Source organism: Protopterus annectens, chromosome 2.part1, assembly GCF_019279795.1.
Source record: "Protopterus annectens isolate FY-2018-M chromosome 2.part1, PAN1.0, whole genome shotgun sequence".
NCBI lineage: Eukaryota > Metazoa > Chordata > Ceratodontiformes > Protopteridae > Protopterus > Protopterus annectens.
This window is the reverse complement of record NC_056729.1, coordinates 947,625,196-947,640,549: the sequence shown is the minus strand read 5'-3', so window position 1 is coordinate 947,640,549 and position 15,354 is coordinate 947,625,196. Positions and strand designations below refer to the sequence as shown.

Here is a 15,354-nt window from a genome sequence, read left to right as displayed (position 1 = left end):
GTAAAAATTACAAAGTTTAATATAGATGTAATAAATACAAATATTCTCTGTATGTCTAATAAAAAGATTGTGTCACAAGAATACACCTCAGGCAAAAACTAACACCTAAGGCTCAACAACCCCACCCCCACCTGAAACTAGCTACTGACCTACCCTGAGAAACAAACAGTGCAGACAACAAGGAATAGAAACAATAAAGCAAATATATAAATAATAAAACAAATATATAAATGCAGTACAGTGCAAATCGAGTTGCAGAAAAGTGTACTTATTTTTTTTTTCAATTTCTCCAAATCTTTTGGGTTTCTAATACTGTGACGGGAATGAACCCCATTACTAAGGCAAAGTATGATTAAAGCTCATGAAATTAGCATTGTTTCACTCTGTGATGTTAGCCAGTAGTGCTCTTCACAGCACCTGCAATGTGTCCAGTAATAATTCCTTCTGCACTTCGTACTGAGTTACATGTATTGGTACCGTATTTAAATAGGATTATAGACTCTTTTTATAAAACCTGTTGCTCCTACTACTATTGAAACTATCTGAGTATCTTTCTTCCACATTGCTCTCATTTCTGCTTGCAAATCCTGATATTTTATGACTTTGTGTCTCTCTGTACGCAGGACACTATAGTCACTGGGTGTGGCGATTTCAGTGATCAATGCTACTTTTGTCTTCTTTTCCTGGACCACTATATCTGGTTTTCTAGCATCTATCTTTTGAACTGTTGGTAATGGGTGATCCCATGTGACGTACACTTCATCATTTTCTATGATGCTTTGTGGCTGATATTTCCAGTGTTTTTCAGCCACTTCAATACCATAATGTTTGCACAATCCCCAGCGCAACAATCTCGCCACATTATTATGCCTTTCAGTATACACTCCTTCTGCCATTAGAATGTCGCAACCAGCAACTAGGTGTGCAACTGTTTCCAGTTTTGTTCTACAAAATCTACATTTGTCTGTTTCTGTTTTTGTTGTCACTGATATGCTTCTGCTAGCCTAAGCAGGGAAGTCATCTTAGATTTGTTCTCCTCATGTTTCAAAACTTTCACCACGTTTGGGTCTTGTGAGGTCAGCAGATATGTGTGGAGTCCCTTATCAGTTTGGAATATCAGATGGTAATAGAATCCAACACAGCCAGGAGAATTTAGCTCTGCTATATCAGCTCTTCACAAATTCTCAGAAATTAAGCCTGTGCAACACAGAAAATACACATCAGGCAATGACTAACACCTAAGATGGGCTGGCTGAACAACCCCCCACCTGAAACTAGCTACTAAGCCAGCCTGAGAAACAGTGCAGACAACAAAGGACAGAAATAGCAAAGCAAATAAATAAATAATAAAGAAAAAATATAAATACAGTACAGTGCAAATCGAGTTGCAAAAAAAAGTGTACTTAGTTTGAAATATCAAATGGTAATAGACTCCAACACAGCCAGGAGAATTTAGCTCTGCTATATCAGCTCTGCACAAATTTACAGAAATGAATTCTGTACTGGAAGTGCAACACAGAAAATACACCTCAGGCAGTGACTAACACCCAAGATGGGCTGGTTCAACAACCCCCCACCTGAAACTAGCTACTGAGCTACCCTGAGAAACAAACAGTGCAGACAACAAAGGACAGAAACAATAAATCAAATATATAAATAATAAATCAAATATATAAATACAGTGCAGTACAAATCGAGTTGCAAAAAAGTACACTTATCAGTTTGGAATATCAGATGGTAATAGAATCCAACACAGCCAGGAGAATTTAGCTTTACTATATCAGCTCTGCACAAATTCACAGGAATGCATAAGATTAAAATCAGACAATATCCCAGGATTCCTTTTAAGTAGCATGAAAAATGATCTATTAGGCCCCCTGGAATTGCTATTTAACCGTAGCATCCAAACAGGCTTTGTGTTTTATGAATGAAGAACAGCAACATTCATCCCTCTACACAAAGGTAGGCGATCTACAGATCTTGGGAACTACAGACCCATAAGTCTCACTAATCTCATATGCAAAGCCATGGAAAAAAATTAACATGGAAATGATCAATAATGACATAGGAAACCTCCAGACACAGGACCCAACCCAATTTGATTTCAAGTGCAGGTCATGCCTACTCACCCTGATGGACATCTTTTAGAAGGTCAGCACAGCAATGGATGAAGGCAAAATGGTTCATACTGCTTACCCTGACCTGGCCAAGGCATTTCACACAATACCCCTTGGGCATTGTTGACAAACCTAAGAGGTTAGGTACAAACCCTTATGAAGCCTGGTGGATACCCAGCTGTCTCATTGACAGGACCCAAGAAGTTAGAAGTGGGGAGCCCACCTCTACAAAGAGGCCAGTCACAAGTGGAGTCCCTCAGGGATCAACCCTGAGACCACTCCTTTTTGTCATTTACTTCTCTGGAGTTAAGGCCACTGTCAATGGCCTCTGGCTGACTAAATTTGCAGATAATTACAAATTAGGAGATGTCATTGAATCACCTACTGACACAAATATTCTCCAGGAAGGGCTGACACAGACAAACAACTGATGCCAGAGCCATGGACTAAAACTAAATGCGAAGAAATGCATAATTGCATCCTTCGGGAAGTCAGCCACCCCTGGTAGTTGACAACAAGCTCCTAAGAGTTGACCCACTAGTCAGGGACTTGGGGACACACATAGGTTCATAGATTAGTACTAGACTAACTGCCCTTGTGGGCCATTTTAAGCCTAGCCAATTACCCCAAGTGAAAATCAACCCTGTGCCTTGTGTCTGTAAGGTAAATACCTTAACCATTATGCCGACTTCCCAACCCTACAAGGCCATCTCATAGATTAGTGCTAGGCTGGCTGCCCTTGTGGGCCACTTTAAGCGTAGCATATTTCCCTGCTAAAGGTGTGAAACAAACCTTGTACCTTATGTCAATGAAGTAAACAACTTAACCACCATGCCAACCGCCCCCACATAGCCAGTAATCTAGCCTTTGACCATCATGTCTACAGCAGTGAGGAAATCATTCAATGTTTTGCAACTTATAAACAAAGGTATGGCATCTAGGTCCAAGGAAGTCATTGTTCTACTGTATTCAGAGTTCATCAGACCAATCATCGAGTACAGTGCCCCCTTTGGTACGTACCCAACCAGGTATATCCAGCAACTAAAATGTCCACAGAAGTTAGTTCCTCACTAAAAGAATACAAAGTGCAAGTAACATGTCATATACAGACCACCTCAAGGCCCTATCCTTGTATTCTGTCTCCTATAGGCTGTTGAGGTTGAGATATATGCCTGGCATACAATGCAGTGTCAGACCCACTGTAGTGACCCTCCTGCATATCCCAAAACAAACAGCACCAGAATTAACCATTCTAAAGATTTAAACCTTGCCTGTGATAGGACTTGCTGTAGATACAGGTATATATCTCAGAAACTACCCCTTCTCTGGAACAGGCTCTCCATCCATATGAAGCAGAGTTCCTCCCTAATCCAATTCAAGAGTAACTTGAACAACTGGAGAGGGAACAGGAGACTCATCTCTGGTTTGGCACCTATGTCTCTAATGGACATTATTACTTCTATCAATGATCTCACTCATTACAGAATTGAGGATTCAGTTTTAGCTTTAGCTTGAAACTGCAATATTTAGTTATTATCCCATGAAAATGAAATTGTCAGTTCTTTGTGCACAAATATTGCCACATAAGCAATACATTCCAGATCACCTGCCAAGCTGGTGTCCCAGGTTTATTGACATAGCTGTCAAAGGTTACCGAGTCTGAGTATCTTATAGGCAGCTTTCCTACAACAGTGCAAGTACAACTGGACTGGACCAGTGTTGTTGTGAAGTCACAAGGCCTACATGCTTTATATTGGCAAATGTATGGTTCAGGATTTCTGTAATCTCCATCTCCATTTGTCTACTATACAACTCTGAGCAAGTCACTTAACCACACAGTGCTCCTGGGCTGAATCTGACAAAAGTCTGTGTGATCACTGCTATCCTGCTAAATAAATGCTCTATTTTCTATGAATTTATATGGGCACGCATATATGTCACATTCACATCAATACAAATTTACAAGTTTAATTCAGAAAACAAGCATGAATATTGCAAAGTCTGTTCAACAGAGTATATATCAGTCAGGTTTACACTATCAACAAACTTGTTTAATACAACAAGGAACTCTAAAAATAATGAAAGCTGACTGATAAGATAGGTCACGTAAGCAGTTGTAACCCTGCATCACCATCACTCAAACTAGCATTCAGTCACATTTGTAATACAGGCTGTACTTGGTGCCACTACAGAACTGGTAAAAAGATCATAAAATTAATGTATTTTAAAATGAATGTACCTTCATTTTTATACCACAAACTACAACAAAATCCCTTAAATCTGAATGGCTGACCATTAAATATTCAAACAATAAAAACATAGCTATTAATAATATGTTTCCCTTGGCTTATTTTATGTATGTTAAGTAAGCAGACCATAGTGTCTTAAATCCCACACTGTCACATAAAAAACACCCAGTTATATGCCTGAATATATAAAAATGCTCACACACACACAGTACATCTATAACACATCTATTCAAACTGAAAGACAAAACACTTCAGAAGAACAAAGAGCAATGTTAGGACCAGAAGACAGAGAAACTGTGTGTCAGGGGATTGCATTTATAACTGGTCCATCTGACTAGAATGGGATGACAAAAGCAGGGTAGAATTGCTGGGAAGGCATATGTCATACAGATTTATATAGCAAAATTATGAAACTAGAGTGTACTAGTGGTTAGTGGTGATTTCTCCTGACTGCATGATGCATTGTATAAGTATTAGGAATATGTCTTACACTGATAGGTTCAATAAAGAGAATAATTACTAAAGGGAAAAGTAAAAAAAAATAATTTCTTAATCAAATCAAATGTATAACACTAACAACCACTACTTGACCATAGCTGATGTAGGATTTGCCCACTCTTGGTGTTAGCTACCAAATGGGCTTATTCATAAATTATGCCAGTTGTAGGTAAATCCTATATCACCCAGTGTCTGGTGAAGATTATTAGTGCAACACCCATCACGTACAAACTATGGTGTCCAAAAGGCCTCGCATTTTAAAAGCTATGTCCACCATACAAGAAAGAACTTGTCACTAATCGTGGTGGTATGGGAGGCCTATCTCTCAAAGTCCCTGATTCTGCCAAACACCCCTGATTTTGCCTCATATATAGTTGTACTGTCCATCATTAAATGCCTGATTTTCTGGTAAATCATTAAGGATTTCACTTAGCCAGTTACTCCATAATTACAGTTTCATATTTTATATTCGAAAATAAACTGGCAGTAGGAACACAGCAGAAGTATCGCTAAAAAAACACATTTTTTAAAGAAAATGGTAAGCGCTTTCACACCAACAGGTGCTTCTTCAGACCATAAAACAGGAAGTAAAATACACACTATTTATACAAGTCAGATTTCAAATGCACTAAGGAAATACACTTTCATATTAAAACATAATTGAGGCAATTTAATTAAAGAACCCTTATGAAATTAGTGTGGAAAATCCCTGGATTTTAAAACAGGCTTAAGAGAAATTCTCTCCATTTCAGACCAGGGAATTTGTCAGCTTGTAATTTCACTATACACCATAATTCCCCTCAACTCAGTCCGATTCCTAAAAGTCACCTAATCATAGATTCTTCTCAACAACCTCTACTACCATACAGCTGAAAACATGTGTCGAGCCATGAACACATGTTTAGGCAGAGCACTTCTAGTGTCCCCTACCCAGATGCTAAAACAATGCTCTCTCATCCGCTCAAATAAAGGATGATTGGTCTTTCCAAAGTAGAAACCCATACATATTTTGCATAGTGCAAGGTAAACAACGTTCATTGTATGACAGTCAGCTGAAACTCTAAATTTGTGCATTGTGCCTGTGACAGGATGTACAAAGGTATTCAACATATTAATGCATATACAAAAATTACATCAGTTGCACTTCCTTGTACGAGGCCCCTTATCAGGAAGAGGGTCTGAATGGTGATGATCTTTAAAACATAGTTGTCTCTTCAAAAACTTTTTATTTTTATATCTGAAGAATGGTTTATCCCCTACTATATTACCTGTGGAGTTACCAGTTAATAAAACGGATCAGTTAGATATAATAGCTCTATGTATAATTTCCACATCACTTGTATAGTGCACCATAACAGGTACAGTGCTCTGATGTATCATCTCTGGTCTCTCGGGCTGTGTTTGGGCATCATAATCCCTAGACGCAGCAAGGGAAAAATATGGACTTCCTCTCGCAGTCCTTGAGGCTATGGCCTTCTTACATGCCTGTTTAATTACTCTGGAGTTATATCCTCTCTCTCTAAACTCAGCAGTTAGACTGGATAAGTCACTGAAAATCCCACTGTCCAGGTTGTTCATTTTGGACATTCGTAGGGTTTAACCCCTCGAAATATTCTTATAAATGTAGGCAGGATGCACACTCTGCCTTTGTAACACATTATTATGCCTACAAGGCTTTCTGTGTAGCCGTGTATTAATAAAGCTATTCTCATCCTTGACAACATAACTATCAAGGAAAGCAACAGACTCAAGAGAATAATGGCTCATAAAGCTCAAAAAAGAAGTGGTCGTATGCAAATATTCTGTAAATTCTTTCAATTGTGCCAGGGACCCTTTCCACACCAAACAAATATCATCAAAAAAATCTCCTATAAAACATATGTTGCACAAATTCATTGACTTGATATACGCATTTCTCTTCCTTTTTTTAATTTCTCCAAATCTTATGGGTTTCTAATACCACAATGGGAATAGACCCCATTCCTAAGTCAAAGTACAATTAAAGTTCATGAAATTAGTATTGTTTCACTCTTTGATGTCAGCCAAAAGTGCTCTAAACAGCACCCACAACATGCCCAGTAATGACTCCTACAGTTTGTACAGAGTTACATGTATTGATAGCATATCTAAATAAGATTGTAGACTCTTTTTTTAAGACCCGTTGCTCCTACTACTATTGGAACTACCTGGGTATCTTTCTTCTACATTGCTCTTGTTTCTGCTTGCAAATCCTAATAGTTTATGACTTTGTGTCTCTCTGTACGCAGGACACTGTAGTCACTGGGTGTGGTGATTTCAATGATCAATGCTATTTTTGTCTTCTTTTCTTGGACCACTATATCCAGTTTTCTAGCATCTATCTTTTGAACTGTTGGTAATAGGTGATCCCATGTGATGTAGACTTCATCATTTTCTATGATGCTTTGTGGCTCATGTTTCCAGTGTTTTTCAGACACTTCAATACCATAATGTTTGCACAATCCCCAGCGCAACAGTCTCGCCACATTATTATGCCTTTCAGTACACAGTCCTTCTGCCATTAGTATGTCACAACCAGAAATGAGGTGTGTGACTGTTTCCAATTCAGTTTTACAAAACCTACATTTGTCTGTTTCTCCCATATGTTCAATGGACTTTGTAAACCAGCATGCACATAGCCCACTATCTTGGGCCACCAATATTAGCCTTTCACCTCTCCTTAACCATTCCTGCATTCGTTCCTGATCAACATGAGGCTCTTCCAGAAGTTTTGTACACTTGTAACTAGATTTATGCATTTTCCACATTTCTTGCCTTTTCATCTGGTCCTTTACCTTATATTCTTTCTTTTGTTTTTTTGGCACATTCAATTGCTGCCTGATTTTTATCTATTTCTGGTCTGATTTCCATTCTTGCTTGATGCCGATATGTTTCTGCTAGGTTAAGCAGAGAAGTCATCTTAGATTTATTCGCTTCATGTTTTAAAACTTTCCCTACATTTGGATCTTGTGTGGTCAGCAGATATGTGTGGAGTTCCATGACTGCAGCTCTATACATGTAATCAATTGCAAGGAGGACCATCCCTATTTCAGAACAGGGAATATATAATCTTGGTATGCACTGATTTTTATAGATAATTTGGTGAGCATGAAGCATGCTTCTTGTTTTAATATCTAATTTATCCAACACATTTTTGGGGCCAATCAATCACGCCAAAACTGTAAGTTAGGACAGGAAGAGCAAACTGGTTTACAGCTTGGATTTTGTTCCTAGACATTAACATTGCTTTCAAGATTAACTTAAGACTTCTAAAGTATTCCTTACTAGGTTTTATTTGCATTTGTTCATGTTTTATTGCTGACCCTTTATCAATTCCCAAGTATATATACACTCCCTCTTGCTCAAGTTCTCATTCTTGTCCCAAACTGATGTTTTCCTGATGCTGCAGTTTTCCTGCTTTAAAGGTTGCTTTTGCACATTTACCAAGGCCAAATGGCATTCTAATATCATTTGAAAAAGTGTTGACAACCTGCAGCTGTGCTTTCAGTTCCTCATCTGATGAGCTATACAGTTTTAAATCATTGACAGAGAGGAGATGAGAAGTCTTCAGACTTTGTAGTTTTCTAGGAGAAAAATTATAGCCATGGCCTAAACTGTTAAGTAGACAGCTTAATGGGTTAAGGGCAAGGCAGAATAGCAACGGTGACAGAAAGTCACCCTGGAATATCCTCATTTGAAATATTTATCCCTGGGATAATAATTTGTTCTTTATCATGCCTTAATTGTAAAGTGGTCTGCCACTATTTCATGGTCACTGTAATATAGTCGATCAGTGTAGGGTGTATCTTGTAAATTTTTAAGCATTCTTTTATCCGTGAATGTGGGATACTATCAAATGCTTTTTTGTAGTCAATCCATGCCATATGTAGATTCTTCCCCTTTTTACAGTCCTCCACTATGACTTTATTTAACAACAAATGATCCTTTGTTCCATATGACTTTCTTTTATTGCCCTTTTGCTCTACTGCCATAATTGAATTTTCTTTGAAATAACTATAAACTCTTGTCAGCATCCATTCCCGTGTATAGTTTATACGTCGTCGGAAGGCAAGTTATTGGTCTATAATTTTTGGGGTAGCTTGCACGTTCACTCTTAAGTAGGAGCATTGTTTTACCTGTTGTTAGCCAGGGTGGTGTCTGTTTGTGCATATAAATAGTTCTTACTCATGGCTAAATCTTCTGCAAGGATATTAGTACTTTTAACCAAAAGTCAGGTACTGCATCTGGCCCTGGGGTTTTTCAGTTAGAGGCTTTTCTTAACTTTGTTTCAATCTATCTGGCTGTTACTTCATCCCATTTCATATCCTGCACCTTTAAACCTCTTATTCTTTCTTTTATTTATTTTATCCAGTTAGCATCTTTGTTATGTTCCACAGGATCTTCATGGATACTTCTCCAAAATGCATCTATTTCTTCTTTTTTGGCGGCCTTTCAATTCCTTTTACCTTATTTCCCAATTCTCTATAAAACTTTTTTGGGTCATCAATAAATTGCTTATTTTGTACTTTTCCTTTATATTTATCTGTGTATCTTCTAAGTTTTTCCGCCTGTGCTGAAATTTTTTATTTGTTATTTGCGATAGTGCATGATAGATCCTGGCCTGTTCTAATATTGTACATTGCTTTTATCACATCTATCTTTGTTAGTATTTTTGTTGATCTATTCCCTCTTCTATAGTCTTCTAACAGTGACACTTCTTGTCTTAATTGCTTTATAGTTTTCTCTATTTGATACTTACATGATGGTATTTGATTTCTCCCCTTCCTTTCCCTCAGTACCCTGTGTTCTTGTGGTAGAATGGTAGAACTTTATCAGCTATTAATTTAGCTGCACAGTAATATATCCTGTTTATTTCTCTTATTTCGCATGAATATAGACAGGCCTAATTACTGTGTTCATTTGTTTTATCAGACGTCTGATTTTTGGGATTTTATTCACCTTCTGCAGTCTATTTATTTCATTGATCTTAATATATCTATCTATATCTATTAAATCAAGCAACTCTTCTCTTAGCTCATTTTCTTCCAAACTGAGGGCATATCCCTTGTTTTCCATTTCCTGCGGGCATTCTATAGAAAATTCTATAGCATCTTCCTGTGGCATCTTTTCTTCAATTTCATCCTGTACCATCCATTGCTGTGTCATATGGTAACTCACTGGCCTAACACTCCTCAACATTGACTGCATCAGAGTTTCCACAGTTTCCTGTTCCTTCCCTTGCTGTCTAGCTTCAAGTGAACTTTTATGCTGGTTTCCTGTGGAAGGCTCCAAAATATCTTGATATGGCACCGGACCAATTTCTTCCTGTTCCACTGGTTAACTCTTAATTTGGATATTCATTACTCTATCCTGTTGTGGTGCTTTCTGCATTAGATTTTCTACACTAAATCCTTCACTTTGCAGGTACTGCATAACCTCAGATTCTATTTCTTTAACTTTTCCATTACTAGTCTCCTTTTCTACTTTTCTTCTTAGTCTTCTGATGTTTTGTATTGTAACGTTTTCCATACCCATATTCCTTTGCCTGTATTTCTATTCAGATATCTTTGGTGCTGCTCTTTTTGTGTTGGTTAGTTTTGCTTTCTCCTTTGTATAAATATTACACCATATTAAATCTCTTTTTCTTTCCTATGTCCATATTTCTTCTTCAGATGTCTCATGATCTTCCTGCTTCTCTTTACTTTGGGGACTCACTTCATCATGCTGTAATGTAATCTGTGTTAGACCTTCTGCATTAAATCCTTCACTTTGCAAGCACTGCATAACTTATTTTTTTAACTTCTACTTTACTAATCTTCTTTTCTACATTCCATCTTTGTGATATTATTTTTTTATTGTGAAATTTTCCATATCTGGACGCCTTTGCATGTATTTCTCTTTGAATATCTTTGGAGCTGCCTTCTTTATATTGATTAATTTGGCTTTCTCCTTTGCATAAATATTGCACCATATTAAATCTCTCTTTCTTTCCCATGTCCATATTTCTTTTTTATATTTTTCAAAAATATCTAGATTTTGTTGTTTACTTTATCACATTTCCTCAGATGCTTCTTTTTCCAAACAGATCAAAGCTTCTTGATCTATACATTGTTTTTCAAAAATCTGTTGTATTAATGAATGCAGATTTTCATTTGAAGCTTCTGACAGTCTTTCCTGTGGAAGTATTTTTCTTTTCTCTAATTTATCTGTTAATCTTTTTTTGTATATCCTCTGCCTGGAAATTCTGGGCGTTTTGCATAATAGTAACACTACATAATTTCTTTCTTATCCTCAATAGTCCACTCAATTGTTTTTATGGCTCTTCTTTGGCATATCAGTTTTTGTGATTTTTGTGGATTGCTACTTCCTTCTACAACAAGGGTGGCATCCACCCCTGGGCACCAGTGCACCTAAAAGAATTGGGCACTTTTTTATCCTGGGTGCTGTGCACCCAGATATCTTTTTTTTTTGTTTTTAATTTACTTCTGTCCATGATATATGCTATATAAATACAGTCTATATATCAGTGTTGCCTTGGTGAAATTTTGTGAAAAACAGGGTCCACTTCGTGAAGGTACTCATTGAGACTTGAGGATGAATTCAATTTCAGCACTACAACTCTCCTTTGCTTGCTGACTTTTCATCTCTCCATTCGGACTCCATTTTTCTCTTCCCATGAGGTGAATACCATGTTAGCGTAGCTATTGGCACAGGACATGCCCATAGCTATGCCGGTCTTTTGTAAATATATGGAATCTTCAAACATAAAAACATTATAGTCTAGAACAACTTCTAAAAACAAACACAGCAGATCAATTTGCTGCATACTAAAAGTGCTGTATTGATTCAAAAAATCTTTAACCATCTCAACACCTTCGAGATTGGAATCACTGTAAAAAGTGATTCCACATCCATAGTAACTAAGTAACAGTCTTTTAATGAACCAAAAGCACTCAAAACCATGCAAATCATGTGAAATTGCTTAGTGTCTCTGAGAACAAGTAAGTAGGTACTTAATTTAAAATTGGCCTTAAATGTTTCTCAACATACAAGAAGAATGGCTCGGTGAGCCATCCTCTGCCTGATACAATCAGTCTAAAAGGAGGATGGCTCAAGTTCTTGTGTATTTTAGGTAAACCTTGGAAAACTGGAACAATCGGATGTTCAACATTTAAATAGCGTGCTAAATCCAAAGTTATAAGCTGATTGTGCACATAATCATGTATAAGAGCACACACAGAGCCTTTCAATAATGTGACCTAGTCATCCATTATCATTTCATACAGTGCCCTATCAGATAACATGCTCTCAACAGTCTCTCTGTAGTAGGAGTAGTCCATCACTACAACAGCCTCCTTTATCGGCTGCTTTAATGACCATCTCTTTATCTTTGCGTAACTCGGATAGTGCATTACTCTCATCCTTACTCAAGTTATGAAAACTGTTCCTGGTTTAATGCCCTTAGAAAAAATTTTAAATAAATCTATTTTGTACTTCCTACAAAATGTTTCCAATGTCGAGTGCAGAGTGGGTTTAAAAACACTTGGTTTCCTAAATATGGAGCGACTAGGTCTAGCAGGAAAAATCATTTTAAGCATGGCATTTTGGGAAAAAAGTCTTAGATCTAATACAATGTCAGTAAAGTCTAATGACTGGGCTGGTATAAAAGACAGACTCTTCTTTTTTTAGATTTATGAGCCATTATTCTCTTGAGTCTGTTGCTTTCCTTGATGTTTATGTTGTCAAGGATGAGAGCCTTGTAGGCGTAATAATGTGTTACAAAGGCAGAGTGTGCATCCTGCCTACATTTATAAGAATATTTTGAGGGGCTAAACCCTATGAATGTCCAAAATGAACAACCTGTACAGTGGGATTTTCAGTGACTTATCCAGTCTAACTGCTGAGTTTAGAGAGAGAGGATATAATTTCAGGGAGATTGAACAGGTGGGTAAGGAGTCTGTAACCTCAAGGACTGGGAGAGCAAGACCATATTTTTCCCTTGCTGAGTCTAGGGATTATGATGCTCAAACACAGCCTTTGAGACCAGAAATGATATGTCAGAGCACTGTACCTGTGATGGTGCACTATACAAGTGATGTGGAAATTATATGTAGAGTTATTAGATCTAATTGGTCCATTTTATTAATTGATAGCTCTATAGGTAATATGGTAAGGGATAAGCCATTCTTCATATATAAAAATAAAAAGTGTTTCAAGAGACAACTATCTTATAAGGATCATCACTATTTAAGATTTATTCACATAGATGCACCTTTAGGATGGAATGTATACCGATTGAGTGAAAAGGACAAGTTACATTCATCCACAGCACAACTGGCTACCCCCACCCCAGAAAACTGAATACAAATATTCCAATTTAGTAACGTACTCACTTGCCAGCCTTAATGGCAGAATTTAAGCTGAGCAAATGAAAGGGGAAATTACTTTAACCCACAGCCCAGCCAGCTACCCCCACCACACCAAAACAAGAAAAGGGGAGAAGACATGAATATCCAGTTTCAAAATATTTAAACAAATGCACACAAGTGCCCACACACACACACACACACACACACACACACACACACACACACACACACACACACACACACACACACACACACACACACACACACACACACACACACACACACACACACACACACACACACATACACACACACACACACATGCACACACACACAGACACGCGCACACACACACACACACACACACACACACACACACACACACACACACACACACACACACACACACACACACGTGTCCCATTACGTATTCTCCTCAGTTACCATAAACATTGTTCAAACCTCTCAGTGTGTGCATATTAACTTCTTTAGTTTTACAATGATTACAAATACTTGGAGTTAATCTAAAACTTTTATTTCAAAGTTTATAGTGCAACCTGTGATAGACATTTGCTAAACAAAACAACACAGTGTCACAATAAAAACAGATTACCATCAACAGTAATTTTCTCTGCCCTTGAAACTCACATTCATTGAAATGGCATTGAAACCCACATTCAAAGAAAATGCATCTGGCCAGTGGCAGATAAAGTTTACCTATGGGCTGTTTTCAAACCAAAGACCCCTTGCACATATTTTCAGGGCCATGTTTACATGCATGTGCTCTTCAATTCACCTTACTGACTGTGTTAAATTATATTATTTGTATAATACAGCACCACTTGTTAGAGTGTGTTTTAAGTTTGTAGTTTTGAACATTTTTCCAGTAAGCAATGAAATAAAACTGATGACCCAATAATGGCAAAATGGCCCATTTCAGAAAATTTCAACCATAAAAGGACACTCAAACATATGTCATTACATCCTCCAATACCAGTCAATACACAATTTCTGCAGAAGTAAAAGACGTCTGAATAATTCTACATTAAAGAGATCTGTAACTAATGAAGAGGTTGCTATTAGCAAACTATTTTATATTCAGTGCCTGTTGCCCTTGAGGAATAAATTGCCTATGTTACATAAAAAAATGGTAAGCTGCTAATATTGCAATTGGGAACTGATGGCAAACTGACAACAGATTCATAGTTACTAGGCATCTCATTCAAAGGAGGACACACGCAGGACTGCAACCCCCCTCCCCCTTCAGCACACAATTAGGACTGCAACCCCCCGCCCCCCCAGCCCTCGAAGTACAACACAGTATTGGCAATCCATCTGCATGTTATGAGAGTAGAACCCACAGCCTGCTGTATCAAAAGCAAATATACTACCTGTTGTGCTATGACACTTTTCCAGACATAAGCATGCACATTAAAAATAGACTTAGCACGAGCAGCAGTAAATTTCTCTTCCCTTCAAGCTCATAATTCCTTGAAAATACACTGAAGCTTACAATTCCTTGCAAATGCACTGAAACTCAGTTACTTGAAAATGAACCAAAACTCCTGGTAGTTGCAGTACAGGACTTAGGCTCTTGTTCCTGTAATGAAGGTACAGGGTTTGAGCCAGTGGAAATTTACTAACTTGCATGGCTCTCAACGATCCAGAGTTTTGCCTCAGTTCCTCATAAAATTTGTGGTTTTCAGCTAAATCAATGAGGACTGAAGTTTCTAAATAATGGTATACATTTGAGTTTCAGACTTCATATTGTTCAGAAAAATGCATGCTAACATTCTAGCAACTGTTTAAGTTTATAAGAGCAATAGTTAAAATGTCTCCCTATTTTTGGGCTCTTGTCCCCACATTATTTTAGGCTTTGTCCAGATTTGAGAGGTATGCTAACACCCCCCACACACACACACACACACATACACACAAAATAACATCTTGTATTTAAATTGTGTACAGAACATGGAAAACACACACATGAATGTCACGTATTTAAAGTATGCATGGACCAAGGAAAAGAAATATGCAACAAGTGATGCATGCATGGGATGCATGGACAGAGGGCGTTCTTAAAGAAGAATGTCCTTAGCTTAA

General features: G+C 37.6%; 1 protein-coding gene across 1 annotated transcript in view; it reads right to left on the bottom strand.

Moving 5' to 3' along the window:
* The window catches only part of LOC122794924 (probable ATP-dependent RNA helicase DDX60), a 3,096,781-nt gene that overhangs the window by 2,820,253 nt on the left and 261,174 nt on the right, over positions 1-15,354 (bottom strand). The gene's annotated exons all lie outside the window — the stretch shown is intronic.